Here is a 27,131-nt window from a genome sequence, read left to right as displayed (position 1 = left end):
AGCCTGGCCAACCGCCTTCGGTGGAGAAGGCTGCCACCACCACCATGCCCGGGCCAAAAGACCCGGACGTCCTCGTGCCGCGAAGATTACCCGGGGGGATCTCCTCTTGCCGTTGTTGAGACGAGGCGCAACCGCAGTGGATCTGGATCTAAACCCCTCGGGCCCAGATCAGATCTCACCGCAGCCAAATCTCATCCACCAAACGGCCGCCAAAGATCTCCTGGCCACCGCCAACCCACTGCGCACTGTCATTGGAGGAGGAGGGAGATGGACGCCGCTGCCCCCACGCGTTACCACTGGTCGAGGACTGCGCCGCCGCCGCTGCCTCACCACAGGGGCTTCGCCCCCCGGCGTCATCAGCGACGGCGGCGGTAATGGGAGGCGATGGAGGGAGAGGTCTAAGGGGCGGTGTGGACGGGGACTCCCCGAGGGCGGCGCGGCGCCGCCGCCTCGGGGGAGAAAGGTCACGAGGGGCAATGCAAGTAAGAAAGTGATTTTGTGATACTTACATATTGGAATCAAGGCGCCCTGTGTAGCCTTTTCTCTGTCAGCCTCTTCTTCCATCTGAGTTATATAAAATAGATTTCAACCGATAGTTTCTTTCATGACAAAAGGGACAATTTGATCGAGTTCAAAGCAATCTGATGATAAAAAATCGATTAATTTCAATGGTCCTTCATTAAGAAGACTGCAACAGAAGGATAAAATATAGAGACGCACGAACAAGATTGAAGAGCAGGCAGCTTGTCACCTCCAAGATCGATTCCCTCACCAAGGCTGCCTTTTCTGGTATGGCATCGGTTGTACATCAAATTTCAACCATCAATTTCTTTCATGACAAAAGGGAAAGCTTGAAAGATTGATCTAATTGTATGAGCCCTTCATGAGGAAGACATCAGAGAGGAAGACAAAATACTGAGACATACGCACAAAATCGAAGAGAAGGGTAGCTCTTCCTGATGGCGTTCGTTACCTTCATCGAAGGGAAGGTGGCCTTTTCCGTCGTGATCTCGCGCCGTTCTGCCTGCTTGCACGCCCTTTTTTCTATTCTCGCGCCTTTTTCCTCTACCATCACGCTGGACTGGGCTGTATCGTCGTTTGTGGGCTGACTGGGCTCGCTCGATTCAACTGCTGGCTGTAGTTCACACTGCGCATCGTCGGATGCTAGATGAACAACGCTGGTCGTACTATCGTCCCTCGGCAGTAATTGGCTTTACGTCAGAGGATCTGGTTCCCATTTTGTGTCCAAAGATTCTGTCCGGACTGTCACGTAGCGAGGGCTCAGTTGCATCTGACAAATTATTCAATTTTCTGAAGCGTACTGTCGATTTATTCAGTTATCTGAAGCATACCGCTTGAGCTGGGTTGTAAAGATCGGACGGTCGGAAAGCTTGGACGTGGATCTGCGGCTCCTGTGCCGAGTTGGCTATAAGCATGAGGATTAACTGGTTGTAATAGTGGTTCACCAGTCCACTGATTACTGTTTATGCCACTATAACTGTAGCTGCACCATATAAGCTCTCTTCTGTGGAGTGAATCTGGATCCAGTTCTAGGATTTTACTCCCTTCGTTCGGAATTACTTGTCATAAAAATGGATGTATCCACAACTAAAATACATCTAGATACATTTATTTTTTGGACGAGTAATTCCGAACTGAGGGAGTAGTAGAACAGAAAGCTCCAACTCATCGAAGGCTCCCTGTATCCAGGGTTTGGTCTTGTGTTTCCTCGTTTCCCTTCACCGACCCCCGCCGCCCGCCGCCGCCGGCCGCAGCCACTCCTCCAGCCGTCACCACTACGCCGCTTGTCCCACCCACTTAAGCTTCTCCCCTCTCTCGCGCTGGCGTTCGCGTCCAACTGCGGCGCCCGACCGCCGTGCCTCTGTCGGGCGGGGGGTACAAACGGAAGGAATGGGCCGGGAGGAGATCCAGATGCGGCTAGCGATGGCGCCGTCCGTCAGTCCGTGCCCCTCAGCAACCGTGCTGGCGACCTGGACACTGGACAGGGAGATGGATGCACTGGAACTGGAAGGCCAAGCATACAAGTTTCTTCGCCGCCGGCCAGGAAGAGGGCCACATCGCGGAGTCGCTCTCCTGGCGCTACTAGGTGAGAACACATCCACTGAACTACTAGTCTCTAGTGAGATACAGTATTAGGTCGCAATCGACCATAACTTGTTTTCGGAAAGGATTAGTGTGGTGCAAGGTTGTGTTTCGTACTTCATGTACACAGTTACCTATTTCTTCTATCCATGCTATTTGCTGTTCCCATTTGGCCCGGAGGTTTAGATTTGTGTGTGTGTGTGTGACACACACACATACACCTGCTGTTCCCTCATCTATGTAGAAAAAATGTACTCTTTGTGCATCTACTTCTTGTTGCATTGCTCACCTGCTCAGACGGCATACACAAAATTTACATGCCAGTGGCCAGTGGCATACACAAAATTCTACTTCCTCCGTAAAGAAATAAGAGCGTTTAGATCACTAAAGTAGTGATCTAAATGCTCTTATATTTGTTTACAGAGGGAGTAGTACATTATACATGGTTTCAGTAGGCCAGTGTATAATACACAACTTTTCCATGCCAGGCACAGTAATACTCCCTCTGTAAACAAATATAAGAGCGTTTAGAACACTATTTTAGTGATCTAAACACTCTTATATTTCTTTACGGAGGGAGTACAAGTTAGAGATCACACACAAGAAAGAAAAATGAATGGCGCACACCGGAATCTCCATGTCCTACACGATAATAGGAGTTAGGGAATGTCACAGTCTTTTAATTTCTCAGTGAAGTTTCAATGGCACACGCCAAGTTTTCTCTTTTCTATTTATTCTATAGAAAGTAACTATATTTCTCATTTTATTAAAGTTTAAGTTGTGTTGCTATCTGCCTTTTCCATCTTCTTTGTGTCGCCTACTAAGTTGTAGCTCCAAACGGTCAATGCTTTCGCTTCCCAACTTGTTTGATACTCTATGTGAGTAGAATATTGTCGAAGCCTTTCTTGCCATTTAATTGCTCCTTCTTGCAGCACGACTTCTAAAGAGCCCCGCATCACCATGGTAGTATGGGAGTGAAATTTGGGAAGTTTAATTAGCTTCTTCACTCACTTGGTCACCTCTCTGTCCTTCCTCTCCATGCATTTGTTGTTCCGGTCATTCGTTCTATCATAGAAGATTTAGAAGATTCGATTGCAATGAGTCTTGTATTCTCTCTCTCAGAGATATACTCACTACCATCTTAGGGGTGGAGAGTAACAAGGGTATGATCAGTTATCTGGTCCTCACATATGTTCAAACCAGTATTTGCCATGATTTTAACCAGGTGCATATGGTGTTGATTGTAGAGCTGATCAAGTAGTCCCTCGGTTTCATGTCAAGTTAGCTATTTTTCAAGTACCAACTCAACAGGGGCAGGGGCTTCTTGCATCTCCATATGGAAAAAAGAGTTGCCCAGTTAAACCAGATACAAAGGCCACAGAGCTTCCACCGATATTCGGTTGCGTTTGTAGTTCATATATACAATTAGGTCTCTTCCATCCATGCTATTTGCTGTTCCCATTTGGTCCGGAGGCTTGAGATTTGTGTGTGCGCGCGGGCGTGCACGCATACATACCACAAATACTAGCCCATTCTGACAGTTCAGACTTCCGCCATAGTCAAACTGTTAACTGGCAGGCCTACTACAAACTAACAGGCTATAACGTAAAAACAAATCTTCCTCTGTTATTTTTAATTTATAGCTTGTTGGACTTCTTCTCTCTCCAGGTTCATATTTATTCAGAGTGGAAAGTATATTGCCTGACACATTAAGTCGGCTACGTGCAAACCATTTTGTGTGGATACAACATGTTGATTTGATATCTAAACAATGATTTATATGATTTTACTCAGCTATTAGTTTGACCTATATATCTTCTTATTTCCATTAAGTGTTTCTTGTAAATGTATGCAACTTGCATTGGTTTTTTTCTTGCACACACGACCTACATGTTCCTTGCTGCTCACTCTGCGCACATCATATATTATGACGTTATTTGGAGTGCTATTGTTTGAACTTGAAGTGCACGAGATGTATCACATATCTCATTACTTTTTAATATTATCTGCACAGATTTGAGGCTCTGCTGTTGGCACTGTCATAAGATGAGTCCGAGAAATCGCACTGGATGTTGCTAGCAATATCTTCTGGATATTGCTGCCAGATCAGAGAGTATTGTTTTCACAGTAGCTGTTAACCAGGTATATTCCATTTCTGTAATCTTTCATTGACTTTATATGGATCTTCATATGCTGTTAAGTATGTTAAAGTTTAAAACAGGAGTGCTTCTGGCTACTAGTCTGTGACTTATCACATGATCTGGGCTTCACACCTTATCCGAGGAAATCTTGGATGTCCAATAGAGTATTTTTGTAATAATAGGGCAAGGCACAAGGGTTCACTACATAAGAATATGACTGACTGGACGGCAAGTATAATGTGGATTACCATGGGTGGGAGGGAATTAACCATGCACTAATTGGTGACTAACACAGGCAGCCCTCACCTCAGTAATACCACTGTTTCCTATTCATGTGGAACATCGACGATGACGTTGGATCCATAGCTTGACCATTGTCTAGCCGTGCATGAGTGAAGGTATTGCTTGATGATAGAGGGACCGAGCCTGTATACCTGAGCTCGTTGCATGAACCTTGTTTGAGTTATGGGCCAAACACATTTACAAAAGTTAACTATAAATTGCCGGCAACTGCTGCTGACCGTGGGGCGCTTACGGAAGGATTTTGACATCGATCACTCGTTCCTTTCACGAGAATGATTTTAACCATGCGACTTTTCTGGTACTGAAGACTGAAGAGCTAACTTTGATAGCACTCAGTACAATTGACAGAGTGCAAAGTGTCAAGCTCGCCCTCCGTCACTTTCGGCTGCATGGCGAGCCAGACTACCTCCTTTAGTGTTTGATGATACACAACTAGCAACTCGTCCCTGTGCGAAGGCTCGTTCTGGGCCCAGCACTGGAAGCTTACTGAGAAGTCATGGGCGCCTAGCCCATCAAATTCTTCACCTTGCCGGCGTGCCAAAACTGCTACTAGATTGCTGCACTAGCTGGCATGTATGCTACCGGAAATGATGCAACACATCATGTCAGACTGCTCGTTCTCGTTCTCAAGGCAGACTTGGTTTTGTGTTGAACCGATGGCAATAAGGCACTCTACCTAGTCGGCGGCCTTGGTCCGCAAAGGTCCTGAGTGACACCACAATTGATTGACATTGCTGGAACAGAGGGAGTATTAGGTTGCGGCATACACAACATTCTAATACATTATATATGGTTTTAGTAGGCCATTGTGTATAATACACAACATTTCCATGCCAGACACAGTAATAAGAGTTAGAGGTCATACGCGAGAAGAAGAAAATGAATGGCGCACACAGGAATCTCCTTGTCCTACACGATAATAAGAGGTAGGGAATGTCACCGTCTTTTAATTTCTTAGTGAAGTTTGAATGGCACACACAAAGTTTACTAGTTTCCATTTATTCTGAATAAGTTGTGTTGCTATCTGCCTTTTCCAACTTCTTTGTGTCGCCCACTAAGTTGTAGCTCCAAACTTTTAATACTTTCGCTTCGTAACTTGTTTGATATGTGAGTAGACGATCTTGATGAAGCCTTTCTTGCCATTTAATTACTCCTTACAACACGACTTCTAAAGAGCCTCGCATTACCATGGTAGTATGGGAGTGTAATTTGGGAAGTTTGCTTAGCTTCTTGACTTACTTGGTCACCTTATGCCTTTCCTCTCCCTGCATTTGTTGTTCCCGTCATTCGTTCCATCATAGGAGATTTAGAAGATTCGATTGCAATGAGTCTTGTATTATCTCTCTCAGGGATATATCCACTACCATCGTTGGGGGTTGAGAGTAACAAGGGTATGATTAGTTAACTGATCCTCAGATATGTTCAACCCATTATTTACTGTGATTTTAACCATGCACATATGTTGTTGATTGTAGAGCCGATCAAGGAGTAGTCCCTCGGTTTTATGTCAAGCTAGCTATTTTTCAAGTAACAACTCGACATGGGTAGTGGGTTCCTGCATTTCCATATGGAACTAAGGAGGTTGCCCAGTTAATTAGGGGAAACCAGATAGAAAGCCCACAAACCCTCCACAAAGGCCACAAACCCTCCATTGGTCGTTAGTGTGATGGAAACCACAACAAACAAACGAACCAACGACCCACTAAATGGATGTTGTTGAAGAAAACATCTGCCGCATCGAATTCTTCTTGCCCCCTCCACCCATCAAATCCTTCTCCCCTCCACCTAGCAAACCAGATCCGGCATGACGCACCCAAGGAGGGCAGGAAGACTATCACATACTCCTAGAGGAGCACAAAAGAAGCTTCACAAAGCACCACAACACAATTACCGCCAATGTCAACGGCGAGAGAAACCAAAGTCGCGATTAGGAGTAGGTTTTAGCCGACCTGATATTTGTGGTGAATGAATGCGCGTTCATAGAACCATGTGACATTGGCAACACTCGGCACACATACGATCATCACATTATGGGGCTGCTGCCTCGGCATCCGCCTAGCTGCCAATACTAGCACCGGATTTTTTTCTCAAAATATTTCTGTAATTGGCGTAGGCAAAATAGAACATTCTGTGTTCATAATCCTGAAAAGGCTACGCCTGCTATCATCATCATCGCGAGATCTTGAAGAAGAATAAGCCCCAGCTCCAATTAAAAACTATGATCAATGAACGTGCCTTCTGCTTGATCTTTAAGGACTTGATAAAAGGTGAAATATGCTCTCATCTGGACAAGATCAAAATTTCCACCGATCCATCACATACACATACATCTATCACGCCCAGTAGCATGTAGAAACCTAAATTACGGATATAGCATTGGGAATTTGAAGTGTGAGCACGATGATATACTAGCAAACAACTAGCAAATCAAACGACCAAGGGGGAGAACAAAGACGGTGCTCAGAACGCTGAGATGTGAGACTCGTGAATCTCTTTCCTGATTTGGGACCTCTAGTCGTTGGCACCGCCAGCACCTCCTACTCCATCGAACACCACCTCCATGGCACCCAGGTTAAAACTATGGACTCCTTAAGGACTTGTGTGCCATGGAGGTGGTCTTCGATGGAGGTGGAGGTGCTGACGGTGCCAACGATTGGATGTCCTAAATCCGGAAAGAGACTCGTCAGTCTCACATCTCAATGCTATGAGAACCATCTCTATTCTCCACCCTTGGCCGTTTCATTTGCTAGTTGTTTGCTAGTGTATCATCCTTCCCACACTTCAAATTTGCATTGCTATATATGTAATTTTGGTTTCTACATGCTCTTGGGCCTCATAGATGTATGCGGATGTGATGGTTTGATGGAAAAATTTGGTGATAGCATATTTCACCTTTTGTCAAGTCCTTTAAGAGCAAGCAGAGGACATGTTCATTGATCACAACTTTTGATTGGAGCTGTGGCTTATTCTTCTTCAGGATCTTGCGTGATTTTAGTAGCAGGCATATCCTTTTCAGGATATGTTCTATTTTGCCTTTGTCAAATATAGGAATACTCTGAGCAAAAAAAATCTGGTACTTCTATTCATCGTGTGTTATGGTTATTTACTACCATATTCTCAATGAAGAAACATTATATGGTGGGAGGTATCCTACTACTGGAAGAAGATTTTGTGTTGTGAAGGGTTTATGTTTCATACCCGCGTCTGTGCTCTTCGACATTTATTTCTTTATGTTGCCGTTTTATTTTCTAAAATTACTAGCCCATTCTGAGAGTTCAGACTTCCGCCGTAGTCAAACCATTACTGGCAGGCATACTACAAACTAACAGGCTATAACTTGAAAACAAATCTTGCTCTGTTATTTTTAATTTATGGCTTGTTAGACTTCTCTCTCCAGCTTCATATTTATTTAGAGTAGAAAGTATATCGCCTGACGCATCAGGTTGGCTACCTGCAAACCATTTTGTGTGGATACAACATGTTGATTTGATATCCAAACAGTGATTTATATGATTGTACTCAGCTAACAGTGTTTTATGTCAAGCTAGCTATTTTTCAAGTAACAACTCGACAGGGGTAGTGGGTTCCTGCATTTCCATATGGAACGAAGGAGGTTGCCCAGTTAATTAGGGGAAACCAGATAGAAAGCCCACAAACCCTCCACAAAGGCCACAAACCCTCCACCGGTCGTTAGTGTGATGGAAACCACAACAAACAAACGCACCAACGACCCACAAAATGGATGTTGTTGAAGAAAACGTCTGCCGCATCGAATTCTTCTTGCCCCCTCCACCCATCAAATCCTTCTCCCCTCCACCTAGCAAACCATATCCGGCATGACCCACCCAAGGAGGGCAGGAAGACTATCACATACTCCTATAGGAGCACAAAAGATGCTTCACAAAGCACCACAACACAATTACCGCCTATGTCAATGGCGAGAGAAACCAAAGTCGTGTTTAGGAGTAGGTTTCAGCCGACCTGATATTTGTGGTGAACGAATGCGCGTTCATAGAACCATGTGACATTGGCAACACTCGGCACACATACGACCATCACAGTATGGGACTGCTGCCTCGGCATCCGCCTAGCTGCCAATACTAGAACCAGTTTTTTTTTCTCAACATATTTCTGTAATTGGCGTAGGCAAAATAGAACATTCTGTGTTCGTAATCCTGAAAAGGCTACGCCTGCTCTCATCGTCATCGCGAGATTTTGAAGAAGAATAAGCCCTAGCTCCAATTAAAAACTGTGATCAATGAACATGCCTTCTGCTTGATCTTTAAGGACTTGATAAAAGGTGAAATATGCTCTCATCTGGACAAGATCAAATTTTCCACCGATCCATCACATACACATACATCTATCACGCCCAGTAGCATGTAGAAACCAAAATTACGGACATAGCAATTGGAATTTGAAGTGTGAGCACGATGATATACTAGCAAACAACTAGCAAATCAAACGACCAAGGGGGAGAACAAAGACGATGCTCAGAACGCTGAGATGTGAGACTCGCGAATCTTTTTCCTGATTTGGGACCTCCAGTCGTTAGCACCGCCAGCACCTCCTACTCCATCGAACACCACCTCCATGGCACCCAGGTTAAAACTATGGACTCCTTAAGGACTTGTGTGCCATGGAGGTGGTCTTCGATGGAGGTGGAGGTGCTGACGGTGCCAACGATTGGATGTCCTAAATCCGGAAAGAGACTCGTCAGTCTCACATCTCAATGCTATGAGAACTATCTTTGTTCTCCACCCTTCGCCGTTTTATTTGCTAGTGTATCATCCTGCCCACACTTCAAATTTGCATCGCTATATATGTAATTTTGGTTTCTACGTGCTCTTGGGCATCATAGATGTATGCGGATGTGATGGTTTGATGGAAAAATTTGGTGATAGCATATTTCACCTTTTGTCAAGTCCTTTAAGAGCAAGCAGAGGACATGTTCATTGATCAGCACTTTTGATTGGAGCTGTGGCTTATTCTTCTTCAGGATCTTGCGTGATGTTGGTAGCAGGCATATCCTTTTCAGGACATGTTTTATTTTGCCTTTGTCAAATATAGGAATATTCTGAGCAAAAAAAAGCTGGTACTTCTATTCTTCGTGTGTTATGGTTATTTACTACCATATTCTCAATGAAGAAACATTATATGGTGGGAGGTATCCTACTACTGGAAGAAGATTTTGTGTTGTGAAGGGTTTATGTTTTCATACCCGCGTCTGTGCTCTTCGACATTTATTTCTTTATGTTGCTGTTTTATTTTCTAAAATCACTAGCCCATTCTGACAGTTCAGACCTCCGCCGTAGTCAAACCATTAACTGGCAGGCCTACTACAAACTAACAGGCTATAACTTGAAAACAAATCTTCCTTTGTTATTTTTAATTTATAGCATGTTAGAATTCTTCTCTCTCCAGGTTCATATTTATTCAGAGTAGAAAGTATATGGCCTGATGCATCAGGTTGGCTACCTGCAAACCATTTTGTGTGGATACAACATGTTGATTTGATATCCAAACAGTGATTTATATGATTGTACTCAGCTATTAGTTTGACCTATATATCTTCTTATTTCCATTAAGCGTTTCTTGTAAATGTATGCAACTTGCATTGGTTTTTTTCTTACACACACACACACACACACACACACACACACACCGTACATGCTCCTGGCTGCTCACTCGGGGCACATCATATATTATCATGTTATTTGGAGTGCTATTGTTTGAACTTGGAAGTGCATGAGATGTATCACATATCTCATTACCTTTTAATATTATCTACACAGATCAGAGGCTCTGATGCACTATGACAAGATGAGTCCGAGAAATCGCACTGGATGTTGCTAGCAATATCTTCTGGATGTTGCTGCCAGATCAGAGAGTGTTGTTTTTGCAGTAGCTGTAAACCAGGTATATTCCATTTCTGTAATCTTTCATTGACTTTTTATGGATCTTGATATGCTGTTAAGTATGTTAAAGCTTAAAACAGGAGTGCTTCTGGCTACTAGTCTGTGACTTATCACATGATCTGGGCTTCACACCTTATCCGGGGAAATCTCGGATGTCCAATAGAGTATTTATGTAATAATAGGGCAAGGCAGAAGTGTTCACTACATAAAAATATAACTGACTGGACAGCAAGTATAATGTGGATTACCATGGGTGAGAGGGAATTAACCATTCACTAATTGGTGACTACCACAGGCAGCCCTCACCTCAGTAATACCACTGTTTCCTATTCATGTGGAACATCGACGATGACATTGGATCCACAGCTTGACCACTGTCTAGCCGTGCATGAGTGAAGGTATTGCTTGATGATAGAGGGACGGAGCTTGTATAGATACCTGAGCTTGTTGCATGAACCTTGTTTGAGTTTTGGGCCCAACACATTTACAAAAGTTAACTATAAATTGCCGGCAACTGCTGTTGCCTGTGGGGAGCTTATGAAAGGATTTTGACATCAATCACTCCTTGTTCCTTCCACGAGAAGATTTTATTCTGGTACTGAAGACTGAAGAGCTAACTTTGATAGCACTCGGTATAATTTAGACAGTTCAAAGTGTCAAGCTCGCCCTCCGTCACTTTCAGCTGCATGGCGAGCCAGACTGCCTCCTTTAGTGTTTGATGATACACGACTAGCAACTCGGCCCTGTACCCAGCATTGGAAGCTTACTGATAAGTCATGGGTGCCTAGCCCATCAAATTCTTCACCTTGCCGGCGTGCCAAAACTGCTACTGGATTGCTGCACTAGCTGGCATGTATGCTACTGGAAATGATGCAACACATCATACCAGACTGCTCGTTCTCGTTCTCAAGGCAGACTTGGTTTTGTCCTGGATACACGCTATGGCATGCCTACCTTGAACCGATGGCGATAAGGCACTCTACCTAGTCGGCGGCCTTGGTCCGCGAAGGTCCTGAGTGACACCACAATTGATTGACATTGATGGAACGGAGGGAGTATTAGGTTGCGGCATACACAACATTCTAATACATTATATATGGTTTTAATAGGCCACTGTGTATAATACACAACATTTCCATGCCAGACACAGTAATAAGAGTTAGAGGTCACACGCGAGAAGAAGAAAATGAATGGCGCACACAGGAATCTCCTTGTCCTACACGATAATAAGAGGTAGGGAATGTCACCGTCTTTTAATTTCTTGGTGAAGTTTGAATGGCACACACAAAGTTTACTATTTTCCATTTATTCTGAATAAGTTGTGTTGCTATCTGCCTTTTCCAACTTCTTTGTGTCGCCCACTAAATTGTAGCTCCAAACTTTTAAAGTTTTAATACTTTCGCTTCGCAACTTGTTTGATATGTGAGTAGACGATCTTGATGAAGCCTTTCTTGCCATTTAATTACTCCTTACAACACGACTTCTAAAGAGCCTCCCATTACCATGGGAGTATGGGAGTGTAATTTGGGAAGTTTGCTTAGCTTCTTGACTTACTTGGTCACCTTATGCCTTTCCTCTCCCTGCATTTGTTGTTCCCGTCATTCGTTCCATCTTAGGAGATTTAGAAGATTCGATTGCAATGAGTCGTGTATTATCTCTCTCAGGGATATATCCACTACCATCTTTGGGGGTTGAGAGTAACAAGGGTATGATTAGTTAACTGATCCTTAGATATGTTCAACCCATTATTTGCCGTGATTTTAACCATGCACATATGTTGTTGATTGTAGAGCCGATCAAGGAGTAGTCCCTCAGTTTTATGTCAAGCTAGCTATTTTCAAGTAACAACTCGACAGGGGTAGTGGGTTCCTGCATTTCCATATGGAACTAAGGAGGTTGCCCAGTTAATTAGGGGAAACCAGATAGAAAGCCCACAAACCCTCCACAAAGGCCACAAACCCTTCACCGGTCGTTAGTGTGATGGAAACCACAACAAACAAACGCACCAACGACCCACTAAATGGATGTTGTTGAAGAAAACGTCCGCCGCATCGAATTCTTCTTGCCCCCTCCACCCATCAAATCCTTCTCCCCCCCACCTAGCAAACCAGATCCGGCATGACCCACCCAAGGAGGGCAGGAAGACTATCACATACTCCTAAAGGAGCACAAAAGATGCTTCACAAAGCACCACAACACAATTACCGCCTATGTCAACGGCGAGAGAAACCAAAGTCGTGTTTAGGTGTAGGTTTCAGCCGACCTGATATTTGTGGTGAACGAATGCGCGTTCATAGAACCATGTGACATTGGCAACACTCGGCACACATACGACCATCACAGTATGGGACTGCTGCCTCGGCATCCGCCTAGCTGCCAATACTGGAACCAGTTTTTTTTTCTCAACATATTTCTGTAATTGGCGTAGGCAAAATAGAACATTCTGTGTTCGGAATCCTGAAAAGGCTACGCCTGCTCTCATCATCATCGCGAGATTTTGAAGAAGAATAAGCCCCAGCTCCAATTAAAAACTGTGATCAATGAACATGCCTTCTGCTTGATCTTTAAGGACTTGATAAAAGGTGAAATATGCTCTCATCTGGACAAGATCAAATTTTCCACCGATCCTTCACATACACATACATCTATCACGCCCAGTATCATGTAGAAACCAAAATTACGGACATAGCAATGGGAATTTGAAGTGTGAGCACGATAATATACTAGCAAACAACTAGCAAATCAAACGACCAAGGGGGAGAACAAAGACGATGCTCAGAACGCTGAGATGTGAGACTCGTGAATCTCTTTCCTGATTTGGGACCTCCAGTCGTTAGCACCGCCAGCACCTCCTACTCCATCGAACACCACCTCCATGGCACCCAGGTTCAAACTATGGACTCCTTAAGGACTTGTGTGCCATGGAGGTGGTATTCGATGGAGGTGGAGGTGCTGACGGTGCCAACGATTGGATGTCCTAAATCCGGAAAGAGACTCGTCAGTCTCACATCTCAATGCTATGAGAACTATCTCTGTTCTCCACCCTTCGCCGTTTTATTTGCTAGTGTATCATCCTGCCCACACTTCAAATTTGCATTGCTATATATGTAATTTTGGTTTCTACGTGCTCTTGGGCATCATAGATGTATGCGGATGTGATGGTTTGATGGAAAAATTTGGTGATAGCATATTTCACCTTTTGTCAAGTCCTTTAAGAGCAAGCAGAGGACATGTTCATTGATCACAGCTTTTGATTGGAGCTGTGGCTTATTCTTCTTCAGGATCTTGCGTGATGTTGGTAGCAGGCATATCCTTTTCAGGACATGTTTTATTTTGCCTTTGTCAAATATAGGAATATTCTGAGCAAAAAAAAGCTGGTACTTCTATTCTTCGTGTGTTATGGTTATTTACTACCATATTCTCAATGAAGAAACATTATATGGTGGGAGGTATCCTACTACTGGAAGAAGATTTTGTGTTGTGAAGGGTTTATGTTTTCATACCCGCGTCTGTGCTCTTCGACATTTATTTCTTTATGTTGCTGTTTTATTTTCTAAAATCACTAGCCTATTCTGACAGTTCAGACTTCCGCCGTAGTCAAACCATTAACTGGCAGGCCTACTACAAACTAACAGGCTATAACTTGAAAACAAATCTTCCTTTGTTATTTTTAATTTATAGCATGTTAGACTTCTTCTCTCTACAGGTTCATATTTATTCAGAGTAGAAAGTATATGGCCTGATGCATCAGGTTGGCTACCTGCAAACCATTTTGTGTGGATACAACATGTTGATTTGATATCCAAACAGTGATTTATATGATTGTATTCAGCTATTAGTTTGACCTATATATCTTCTTATTTCCATTAAGCGTTTCTTGTAAATGTATGCAACTTGCATTGGTTTTTTTCTTACACACACACACACACACACACACACACACACCGTACATGCTCCTGGCTGCTCACTCGGGGCACATCATATATTATCATGTTATTTGGAGTGCTATTGTTTGAACTTGGAAGTGCATGAGATGTATCACATATCTCATTACCTTTTAATATTATCTACACAGATCAGAGGCTCTGATGCACTGTGACAAGATGAGTCCGAGAAATCGCACTGGATGTTGCTAGCAATATCTTCTGGATGTTGCTGCCAGATCAGAGAGTGTTGTTTTTGCAGTACCTCTTAACCAGGTATATTCCATTTCTGTAATCTTCCATTGACTTTTTATGGATCTTGATATGCTGTTAAGTATGTTAAAGCTTAAAACAGGAGTGCTTCTGGCTACTAGTCTGTGACTTATCACATGATCTGGGCTTCACACCTTATCCGGGGAAATCTCGGATGTCCAATAGAGTATTTATGTAATAATAGGGCAAGGCAGAAGAGTTCACTACATAAAAATATAACTGACTGGACAGCAAGTATAATGTGGATTACCATGGGTGGGAGGGAATTAACCATTCACTAATTGGTGACTACCACAGGCAGCCCTCACCTTAGTAATACCACTGTTTCCTATTCATGTGGAACATCGACGATGACATTGGATCCACAGCTTGACCACTGTCTAGCCGTGCATGAGTGAAGGTATTGCTTGATGATAGAGGGACGGAGCTTGTATAGATACCTGAGCTTGTTGCATGAACCTTGTTTGAGTTTTGGGCCCAACACATTTACAAAAGTTAACTATAAATTGCCGGCAACTGCTGTTGCCTGTGGGGAGCTTATGAAAGGATTTTGACATCAATCACTCCTTGTTCCTTCCACCAGAAGATTTTATTCTGGTACTGAAGACTGAAGAGCTAACTTTGATAGCACTCGGTATAATTTAGACAGTTCAAAGTGTCAAGCTCGCCCTCCGTCACTTTCAGCTGCATGGCGAGCCAGACTGCCTCCTTTAGTGTTTGATGATACACGACTAGCAACTCGGCCCTGTACCCAGCATTGGAAGCTTACTGATAAGTCATGGGTGCCTAGCCCATCAAATTCTTCACCTTGCCGGCGTGTCAAAACTGCTACTGGATTGCTGCACTAGCTGGCATGTATGCTACTGGAAATGATGCAACACATCATGCCAGAATGCTCGTTCTCGTTCTCAAGGCAGGCTTGGTTTTGTCCTGGATACACCCTATGGCATGCCTACCTTGAACCGATGGCGATAAGGCACTCTACCTAGTCGGCGGCCTTGGTCCGCGAAGGTCCTGAGTGACACCACAATTGATTGCAACGATTACGAGTCGAACGACTAGTCTAGACTAGTCGCTCGACTAGTCTATGAGTCGCAAACTGGCTGTCGACTCGGTTTCTCGTGTAGACTACTTGTACGAGTCGAGCCAGTCATCGACTAGTCGACGACTAGTCCAGACTAGTTGACATGTTCGAGTCGAACGACTCAAAAAACTGGGGGAGTATAAATACGATGCCTCATCCCGCGGGAGACCTAATCCTTTCTTTCCCCTCCTCACCTGGATGCGCCGCCGGCTGCTGGACGCGTCCGTCGAGCCCTCCTCGCGCCGCCGGCCGCTGGACGCCCGCCGCCGCGGATCTGAAGCTCCACCGTCGCCGGCCCCACGTCGCGGATCTGAAGCTCCACCATCGCCTTCATCTCGCGCCCCTCCTGCTCCTTCGTCTCGCGCCCCTCCTCGCGCCGCCGGCCCCTCGTGCTCTTCTCCTCTTCAGGCAGGTGAGCCTCAGTGCTGCTCTGCCTCGCTGCTGGACTGCTGGTGCTGCTCTGCCTTGCCCCTCCTTTCTCCTCCTCTTTCTTCTTGGCATGCCGCTGCTGTTGCTCTGCTCCGCTGCTGGACTGCTGGTGCTGCTCTGCTTGCTGTTGGTGCTGCTCTGCTCGCAGATAAGACTGCTGGTGCTGCTGTGCTTGCTGCTAGTTGCTGGTGCTGCTCTGCCTCAGTGACTCCACTTTGCTTGTTTCAATTGTATACTGTACTTGTATACTTATATAGTGTAATACTACATACTACTACTAGGTATTATTAGTTATGTACTGTAAGTTCAGTGCTACAGTACCATGTCGACTAGTCTCGCACTAGTCTAGACTAGTCTATGAGTCTCAACCTTGGAACGACTCGTCGACTCTTCGACTCGTAAACGTTGATTGATTGACATTGATGGAACGGAGGGAGTATTAGGTTGCGGCATACACAACATTCTAATACATTATATATGGTTTTAGTAGGCCACTGTGTATAATACACAACATTTCCATGCCAGACACAGTAATAAGAGGTAGAGGTCACACGCGAGAAGAAGAAAATGAATTGCGCACACAGGAATCTCCTTGTCCTACACGATAATAAGAGGTAGGGAATGTCACCGTCTTTTAATTTTCTTGGTGAAGTTTGAAGGGCACACACAAAGTTTACTATTTTCCATTTATTCTGAATAAGTTGTGTTGCTATCTGCCTTTTCCAACTTCTTTGTGTCGCCCACTAAGTTGTAGCTCCAAACTTTTAAAGTTTTAATACTTTCGCTTCGCAACTTGTTTGATATGTGAGTAGACGATCTTGATGAAGCCTTTCTTGCCATTTAATTACTCCTTACAACACGACTTCTAAAGAGCCTCGCATTACCATGGGAGTATGGGAGTGTAATTTGGGAAGTTTGCTTAGCTTCTTGACTTACTTGGTCACCTTATGCCTTTCCTCTCCCTGCATTTGTTGTTCCCGTCATTCGTTCCATCTTAGGAGATTTAGAAGATTCGATTGCAATGAGTCGTGTATTATCTCTCTCAGGGATATATCCACTACCATCTTTGGGGGTTGAGAGTAACAAGGGTATGATTAGTTAACTGATCCTTAGATATGTTCAACCCATTATTTGCCGTGATTTTAACCATGCACATATGTTGTTGATTGTAGAGCCGATCAAGGAGTAGTCCCTCAGTTTTATGTCAAGCTAGCTATTTTCAAGTAACAACTCGACAGGGGTAGTGGGTTCCTGCATTTCCATATGGAACTAAGGAGGTTGCCCAGTTAATTAGGGGAAACCAGATAGAAAGCCCACAAACCCTCCACAAAGGCCACAAACCCTTCACCGGTCGTTAGTGTGATGGAAACCACAACAAACAAACGCACCAACGACCCACTAAATGGATGTTGTTGAAGAAAACGTCCGCCGCATCGAATTCTTCTTGCCCCCTCCACCCATCAAATCCTTCTCCCCCCCACCTAGCAAACCAGATCCGGCATGACCCACCCAAGGAGGGCAGGAAGACTATCACATACTCCTAAAGGAGCACAAAAGATGCTTCACAAAGCACCACAACACAATTACCGCCTACGTCAACGGCGAGAGAAACCAAAGTCGCGATTAGGAGTAGGTTTCAGCCGACCTGATATTTGTGGTGAACGAATGCGCGTTCATAGAACCATGTGACATTGGCAACACTCGGCACACATACGACCATCACAGTATGGGACTGCTGCCTCGGCATCCGCCTAGCTGCCAATACTAGAACCAGTTTTTTTTTCTCTAACATATTTCTGTAATTGGCGTAGGCAAAATAGAACATTCTGTGTTCGTAATCCTGAAAAGGCTACGCCTGCTCTCATCATCATCGCGAGATTTTGAAGAAGAATAAGCCCTAGCTCCAATTAAAAACTGTGATCAATGAACATGTCTTCTGCTTGATCTTTAAGGACTTGATAAAAGGTGAAATATGCTCTCATCTGGACAAGATCAAATTTTCCACCGATCCATCACATACACATACATCTATCACGCCCAGTAACATGTAGAAACCAAAATTACGGACATAGCAATGGGAATTTGAAGTGTGAGCACGATGATATACTAGCAAACAACTAGCAAATCAAACGACCAAGGGGGAGAACAAAGACGGTGCTCAGAACGCTGAGATGTGAGACTCGTGAATCTCTTTCCTGATTTGGGACCTCCAGTCGTTGGCACCGCCAGCACCTCCTACTCCATCGAACACCACCTCCATGGCACCCAGGTTAAAACTATGGACTCCTTAAGGACTTGTGTGCCATGGAGGTGGTCTTCGATGGAGGTGGAGGTGCTGACGGTGCCAACGATTGGATGTCCTAAATCCGGAAAGCGACTCGTCAGTCTCACATCTCAATGCTATGAGAACTATCTCTATTCTCCACCCTTGGCCATTTCATTTGCTAGTTGTTTGCTAGCGTATCATCCTGCCCGCACTTCAAATTTGCATTGCTATATATGTAATTTTGGTTTCTACATGCTCTTGGGCATCATAGATGTATGCGGATGTGATGGTTTGATGGACAAATTTGGTGATAGCATATTTCACCTTTTGTCAAGTCCTTTAAGAGCAAGTAGAGGACATGTTCATTGATCACAGCTTTTGATTGGAGCTGTGGCTTACTTTCTTCAGGATCTTGCGTGATGTTGGTAGAAGGCATATCCTTTTCAGGACATGTTCTATTTTGCCTTTGTCAAATATAGGAATATTGTGAGCAAAAAAAAAGCCGGTACTTCTATTCTTTGTGTGTTATGGTTATTTACTACCATATTCTCAATGAAGAAACATTATATGGTGGGAGGTATCCTACTGGAAGAAGATTTTTGTGTTGTGAAGGGTTTATGTTTTCATACCCGCGTTTGTGCTCTTCGGCATTTATTTCTTTATGTTGCCGTTTTATTTTCTAAAATCACTAGCCCATTCGGACAGTTCAGACTTCCGCCGTAGTCAAACCATTAACTGGCAGGCCTACTACGCACTAACAGACTATAACTTGAAATCAAATCTTCCTCTGTTATTTTTAATTTATAGCATGTTAGACTTCTTCTCTCTCCAGGTTCATATTTATTCAGAGTATAAAGTATATGGCCTGACGCATCAGGTTGGCTACCTGCAAACCATTTTGTGTGGATACAACATGTTGATTTGATATCCAAACAGTGATTTATTTGATTGTACTCAGCTATTAGTTTGACCTATATATCTTCTTATTTCCATTAAGCATTTCTTGTAAATGTATGCAACTTGCATTGGTTTTTTTCTTACACACACACACACCGTACATGCTCCTGGCTGCTCACTCGGCGCACATCATATATTATCATGTTATTTGGAGTGCTATTGTTTGAACTTGGAAGTGCATGAGATGTATCACATATCTCATTACCTTTTAATATTATGTGCACAGATCAGAGGCTCTGATGCACTGTGACAAGATGACTCCAAGAAATCGCACTGGATGTTGCTAGCAATATCTTCTGGATGTTGCTGCCAGATCAGAGAGTGTTGTTTTCGCAGTAGCTGTTAACCAGGTATATTCCATTTCTGTAATCTATCATTGACTTTTTATGGATCTTGATATGCTGTTAAGTATGTTATTAAAGCTTAAAACAGGAGTGCTTCTGGCTACTAGTCTGTGACTTATTACATGATCTGGGCTTCACACCTTATCCGGGGAAATCTCGGATGTCCAATAGAGTATTTATGTAATAATAGGGCAAGGCACAAGAGTTCACTACATAAAAATATAACTGACTGGACGGCAAGTATAATGTGGATTACCATGGGTGGGAGGGAATTAACCATTCACTAATTGGTGACTACCACAGGCAGCCCTCACCTCAGTAATACCACTGTTTCCTATTCATGTGGGACATCGACGATGACACTGGATCCACAGCTTGACCACTGTCTAGCCGTGCATGAGTGAAGGTATTGGTTGATGATGGAGGGACCGAGCTTGTATAGATACCTGAGCTCGTTGCTTGAACCTTGTTTGAGTTCTGGGCCAATCAAAGATTGTGGTCAATGAACATGTCTTTTGCTTGATCTTTAAGGTCTTCACAAAAGGTGAAATAGGCTCTCATCTGGACAATAGCAAAATTTCCACCAATCCATCACACCCACATACATCTATCAAGCCCAGTAGCATGTAAAAGCCAAAATTACGGACATAACAATGAGAATTTAAAGTGCGAGCAGTATGTTATACTACCAAACAACTAGCAAATCAAACGACCAAGGGGAGAAGAGAGACGGTGCTCACAACGCTGAGATGTGAGACTCGTGAATCTCTTTCCTGATTTGGGACCTCTGGTCATTGTTATCGCCAGCAACTTCTCCATCGAAGACCACCTCCATGGCAACCAGGTTCGAACTATGGCTTCCTTCCGGACTGGTGGACCAAAAGGAGAAGCTGGATGTGACTATTATGGGCTGGCTCAGGGTCGGCATGTATAACATGTGTAGCAAGGTTGTATGGCCACGCCAATGACGGTTATTTCTCAGCGGAAAAGTACAAACATTACGTACAGTTCACAGTATTCCACACTTGTTTGTCGCCTTTTTCCTTATAATGGGGAGATTCCAAAGTTGGCTTCACGAGCATTATTTGGCAAGGTGGTTGGCAAATTGTCAACTTCTCCACATCATTCAGGGCAGTAAACCGCACATATTAGACATTGAGCAAAAAATGGAAACCTCTGTTTTCCACCCCCCCACCCCTCTACTTCTGTTTTTTCATGTTGTTCCTAGCTTGATATGGATGCCATGTCACACAAAACCTTCTAACACAGAATGTGGTGGGCGAAACACTTGCCACGTCAGACCAAACCATGCACAAATACTTCCCTTCCCTGGAATGTAATCAGATCGGGAAGAAACATAATTAGAGTTAAGTGGCGGTGGGAAAAACGTAGGTTTTCATATTTTTTTCTCAAAATCTAATACGTGCGGTGGGGTCTACTGCCCAGTGGAGAATGAAGGGGACTGCCACCCACCTCGCCAAATAACGCTCGGGAAGCCAGCTTTGCAACCTTCACATTATAAGGGAAAAGGCGACAAAGTAGTGTGAAGCAGTGTGAATTGTTCATAATGAACTTTTGTACTTTTTCGCTGACAAGTGTCATTCGCGTGGCCATACGACCTTGCTCTACATGTCATACATGCCAACCCCTGAGGCAGCCCATAATATTCGCATCCAGCTTCTCTTGGACCACTAGTCCTGAAGGAATCCATAGTTTGAACCTGGGTGCCATGGAGGTGGTCTTTGTTGGAGGAGGTGCTGGTGGTGCCAATGACTGGATGTCCCAAATCAGGAAACAGACTCGTGAGTCTCACATGTCAACACTATGAGAACCGTCTCTCCCCGCCCCCTGGCTGTTCCATTCGCTAGTTGTTTGCTAGTGTATCATCCTGCTCACGCTTCAAATTCGCATTGCCATATTTGTAATTTTGGTTTCTACATGCTCCTGGGCGTCATAGATGTATATGGATGTGATGGATTGATGGAAAATTTTGGTGTTGTCAAGATGAGAACATAATTCACCTTTTGTGAAGTCCTTTAAGATCAAGCAGAGGACATGTTCACTGATCACTGCTTTTGATTGGAGCTGTGGCTTATTCTTCTTCAGGATGTTGCGATGATGTTGATAGCAGGCATAGCCTTTTCAGGACTTATTTGCGGAAACAGAATGTTCCTTTTGCCTTTGTCAAATATAGAAATATTCTGATCGAAAAAAAGCTGGTACTTCTATTTTTGTGTGTTATGGTTATTTACTACCATATTCTGAATAAAGAAACGTCATATGGTGGGAGGTATCATACTACTGGAAGAAGAATTTTGTGTTGTGAAGGCTTTATGTTTTCATACCTGCGTCTGTGCTCTTCGACATTTATTTCGTTATGTCGCTGTTTTATTTTCTAAAAATACTGCCAGGCCTAATACAAACTAAAGCCAGGTATAATCACAAAAACAATTAGATTTCTGAAAACAAATCTTCCTCGTCATTTTTAATTTATAGCTTGTTAGACTTCTTCTCTCTCCTAGTTCATATTTATTAACAGTGGAAAGTATCTAGTGCAAACTATCAACGACGATGCGCAGACATGGAGCAGACTGGGGATGAAAGGGGTGTACGGGGTTCTCCCTGGGGTTTAGTGTGTGCGTGCTACCGCTTGGACGAGCGATCCTGTGTGCATTCATGTGCACGAATTTTTCTTTATCGACCCTATCTATCAATGAAATGATACACAAGCCTTCTGCATATTTGCGAAAATATTTTGAAGTACTCGCCGCAAGTACAACTCATTCTTCAGTCAACTTTCATTCCATTATTATGTCTTCTAAAGCATGGTATCTAGTATGCTTTCTGCATACCTTGTGAATACTGATATTGCATTTCACAGAATGGGAGGAAGGTTTATTTCTTTTAATGTTCTTTTTCCTTGAGCTGTTGAAAGCATATCTATTTAGGCTGCAAGCTAAAAGATTTGGTGTGTGTTTTTATTTTCAGGCTGATTATGATTATAAGCTGTACAATAGGTTGCGTTGTTTTTATCAAATGTTTGAACTCAGCTGTGATGTTTCTGCAACGAATTTGTAGTAGTCAAATCATTCAGGCACGGAGTAATCTTCAGGGGGTGCTATCTAGTGGTAATCAATAGCAACATGTATGTCCTTCCATGATTTTAGTTCTTGCTTACATCATTCACATTTTGCTGTCATTGGGTCCTTCAAATGCATTTTCAAAAAGATATTTGTTTCCTGGAGTCGAATGCCTCATCATTCATGCAGCTAATAGCAAACTTGTGATGCATGTCTAATCTACCCTTTTGTTTGATCAAGATCCTATAGGAAATGAAGAGAAGCCTTGCTGTGATGACAGGATTACCGTCCTTCATGAGAGCATACTCCATCATATCATGTCCTTTATGCCAGCACAGGAGGTTGTACGCACAAGCATGATATCCCGAACATGCTGTCCATTATGGACTTCAGTGCCATGCCTTGATATGGATATGTATCACTTTGATATGGACAGATTAAAGTTCAGCAAGTTTGCAGAAAGTTTGTTTGAGCAGCGGGTTGAAGGCTATACTGCTTGCCGATGCAAGATCTCTCGGGCATATCGTGTCTACGTCAGGACAGACTAGACCGTTCCTGCTTTCCATAGGAAGCTGAGCTCATCGTTCTTCTACATATGGAATGCATCTTAGCATAAGCTTTTGCTCTGGACATGCGTGGGACTTAATCTAGCTAGACATTTGGTTGTTGAATGTCGTACTGAATCCCTGCCCTCTGTCCTGACATGGACCTGTTAGCATGTACTACTACTTGTGTGTGACTTGTGAGAAACTTGCTCCCATTTTATCTTGGCTGATGGATGAACATTGCAACTCATTCTGTGTTCCTTTTGGTTTCGTGATGTTAGCTGAACTGGTCAAGCCAGTGCCGGTAATACCATGCGTCTTTGGGAAATATTGAAGGCTTGGCTGCCGGAGCTATCTAATCCTAGTGGAAGAATTTAGCTAGCCACAAGCTGAGTTGATGGAACATTTACAACCATGCACTTAATCAGAATGAACCGGCAAAGTGAAAAAAATAATACAGATCTGTCCCCCCTATCAATCTGCCAAGAGAAAAGGACAGGAAAACCAGCCGCCGGCGTGCCAGTCCGGTTGCTCCATGCTGCTTCTGTCCTGCCACCCTGCTCTCCGGTGACCTTTCTGCCTCCGGTAGGCGGGGAACCAAGGATTATCATGGACATGCACTAGGTTCTGGCAAAGAAGTTCTGTAAATGCAACAAGGCCGCGTTCCTGGTTCAAATAGACTTGGAAGTTCAGTTCAGTTTCTTGCTGAAACTGCTGGCGAAAGGCACAGTTCAGTTTTCGCGAGAAGAGGGAAGGCCCCGAGTCAACTTGTACACCGGTTCCCCCGGCCAACTGCCTACCACGCTGCACCGGCACTAAGCTGGGACACCAAGGCACAGGCTCAGTCTCAGTCTCAGTCTCAGATCGAGAGACCGACGATGGTGTTAATGGAGGAAACGGCGACGACGATGTGGACGTACGGCAATGGAGGAAGCGCACGCCATGTCTGCCATCCAACCACCGACCGACGGTGTCAGTGTCAACGAGAACACAAACCAAACCAAATTCATATACAGTAGTACGTACGTACTAAACATTACAAGAGATAGAAAGATGATGAGGCATGCACGCACAGGGAGCCCTAAAAGATACGTAGCTGTGTGTCGTGTTCACTGTATATTTGTTAATGGAAAAGGTCCCTTTGCTGGCATTACAACTGCCAGATCAAACTGCAACTTGCTGAAAATAATTAAACCGGTGAGATGATAGTGTTGTGCCTTTCGGAGAAGTCCATAAGGTTCAGTCAACCTGTTATGGCCATCCAGGTATGTAAAATAAAACGTCATATAGTTCATGCAGAGAAGCTGACTGACTCTACAGATTAATTTCAGGGATTGATCTATGATAATACCCCTCCGATCCATATGACTTGTCTCAGCTCAAATGGATGTATCTAATCCGTTTGAGAGACAAGTAATATGGATCAGAGAGAGTAATTTCCTTTTTCTTTTTGGAAGAATGGCTCAATTATTTCTAGTCCTCTGATATTATTCTTTTGCTTGCTAGTACAGTATATTTTCACATGGTTAGTACAGTATATAGTACCTCTCGAACAAACATCAGTCAACGAGTCTACTTATGAACAGACATAAGCAGGCACCACCACATCAACGGCTAACAGCAGCACACATCAACACACATCATTCTCTTGTACACTTAATTATGGACACTGAGAAATGAACACAACGATACAGCTGGGAGGGAATGGATAGGAATAGGATAGGTAACAAAGGGTACAAAAAATAAGTTGCTCATAATATAATAAATACGTAGTAAATAAACAAGCTAGAACCGAGTCTTTGATTGAAGAGACATAAAATCGGGTGGCGCAATAGTCTTTTGATATTCACGGTAATGCTAAGTGGGCTAACTAGTGAGTGCACTCACTGCTATCAGTGCCGCTGCTGCACTAAGCTAGCTCCCACCCCAAGCTCGAGTACGCCAGCCAGCACCCAACGCACGGTTAATAATCAAACAAGAAAACTGTTGCACATCCAGGCAAAACCAGCATCAGTGCATGCAAAACCATGCGCAGGTATCAGTTGCACTAAGTCAACTGTGGATTTAGTTTTATTTTCCACTACCGCTAGTGACTGAAAATTGGTTGATTGAACTCACTGATATTATGGAGATAAAATACGCAGAGGTGCCCATCTCTGCTGCACAGTAGCGGATCTAGCCCAATGGGCCAGGATGGGCCAACAATAGTACTGTTCGTAAAAAAAATATTTTTTCTAATATGTTTTTACCATTTTTCCTATGCTATAAAGCTATCCAAAAAATCCCACTGCTGCTGCAGGTAATCGGCTGTATTGATGCGAGCAGGTCAATAACAGGTCTTAGCGTTTTCCTGGCACTGGCAGCGCGGGCACACGTCATCCTACACAGGTGATTCCTCGGTTTCAGTCGAATTGGTTGGAGCCGTTAGATTAAAATCCAACGGCCATAGGGTCTTCTTCCTCCTCCTGATCTCTCTTCCTCTAACGTCTTCCTCCTCGCGCGCTAGCCCCTCCCCCGTACCGCCGGCCGGACCATTAGATCATGGCCAGTACGTTTGGTTTATGTCCAGCCGATCAGGTAGGTCAGTTTCCTTGCCGCGCCTGCCCCGTCTCCATGAATTTCGCCTGAATTTTGCAGAGCATGTAAAACAGTTCAGTCTCCCGACTCCCGTGGCCGATCGTGCCTAGTGCCGCACTAAGATCTCAGATGCATAGGGTGCTCTGTCTCGGACGGAGAGTCGATGCTAGTGTCCCGGAAAGGCGACGATGTAGACGGCAGTGGGGAGCATGCACGATGCTTGCCGTCCAACGACCGACGGTGCAGTCACAGGAAACCATGTATACCAAACCAAATGTATACTTAATGTGCTCCAAAAGATGGGTTGATAGATGGTGAGGTATGCACGCATCACATATATCTAAGCTCCCAAATTAGGTGAAAAGGTTCATGATGAGATTGATGTATGTTGTTTGCAGTATTTGTTGACGGAAAAAGTTTATGGCATCGTCACCCAACTATTGATCGAACTTCAGATTTCTTTTGAGAAAAAAAGACTCCGATCTATTATAAAGGTTTATAAGAAGTAGTCCAAACATAATAAGAATTACATAGAGGGCCATGCACCACCGAACGACCACTATCACCATGCCACTGTCGCCGCTCCACTTCGGGGCCGGCTTGCTTGACCTTATCGATAACAACCGAGAAGTCTTCAGGACATGCCCCTAAGGATCAACACTTTAGAGCCGCAGTCGTAGCCATTGAACACCTAAATCGATCTAAAACGCCCGACTCCAAATCTTATAACGCCCGCACATCGAGCAACTCTAACCTTTACGCCCCAAGAAGATAGCAGGAATCAACGCCGAAGCTCCGTCGACTCTGCCGTGATGGATGAACTTGAGGAGGATCGACCAGCTTGAAGATGAAGCGCCGCCCCTAAACAACAGCATCAACAGCACCAACAATACAACTTTTCAGTCACAAACAGGTTGTGGTAGGCTAGAGTGAAACCTATAAGACCTCGATACCAAGTCACATGGTTCTGGCACCTAGATAGCTAACTTCCACACAACCTTGTATATGGCTAGTTTTTTGGTGTATTTCAGTCATTTAGACATCTGTTTACAAACTTCTTCAATGTAAAGCTTGGTCTACCCCGACCCTGTGTTGACATTTTCACATATGCCATAAATAGTGTATTTTAGCTAAAATTAATTAAGAAGACTATAATATCACAACATTCATGTGTCTATGATTTTTCCA

The 27,131-nt window shown here is 43.9% G+C and overlaps 1 long non-coding RNA gene across 6 annotated transcripts; it reads left to right on the top strand.

Annotated features, from left to right (window-relative positions):
* The first annotated feature begins 1,657 nt into the window (after window positions 1–1,657).
* Window positions 1,658–23,616, top strand: LOC109735007 (uncharacterized). 6 transcript variants are annotated; one of them, XR_012189524.1, is made up of 8 exons: window positions 1,658–2,107; window positions 4,118–4,245; window positions 10,343–10,466; window positions 11,610–11,698; window positions 14,541–14,664; window positions 19,624–19,747; window positions 22,730–22,886; window positions 23,062–23,616. It is a non-coding gene; the product is annotated as an uncharacterized lncRNA (long non-coding RNA). The 6 variants fall into 6 exon arrangements; XR_012189526.1 differs by lacking the exon at window positions 11,610–11,698 and having other exon boundaries at window positions 22,820–22,886; XR_002226015.3 differs by lacking the exon at window positions 11,610–11,698.
* Window positions 23,617–27,131: the final 3,515 nt, after the last annotated feature.

The sequence above is a fragment of the Aegilops tauschii genome, chromosome 7, assembly GCF_002575655.3.
Source record: "Aegilops tauschii subsp. strangulata cultivar AL8/78 chromosome 7, Aet v6.0, whole genome shotgun sequence".
In the NCBI taxonomy this organism is placed as follows: domain Eukaryota; kingdom Viridiplantae; phylum Streptophyta; class Magnoliopsida; order Poales; family Poaceae; genus Aegilops; species Aegilops tauschii.
This window is presented reverse-complemented; position numbering and strand designations above follow the sequence as displayed.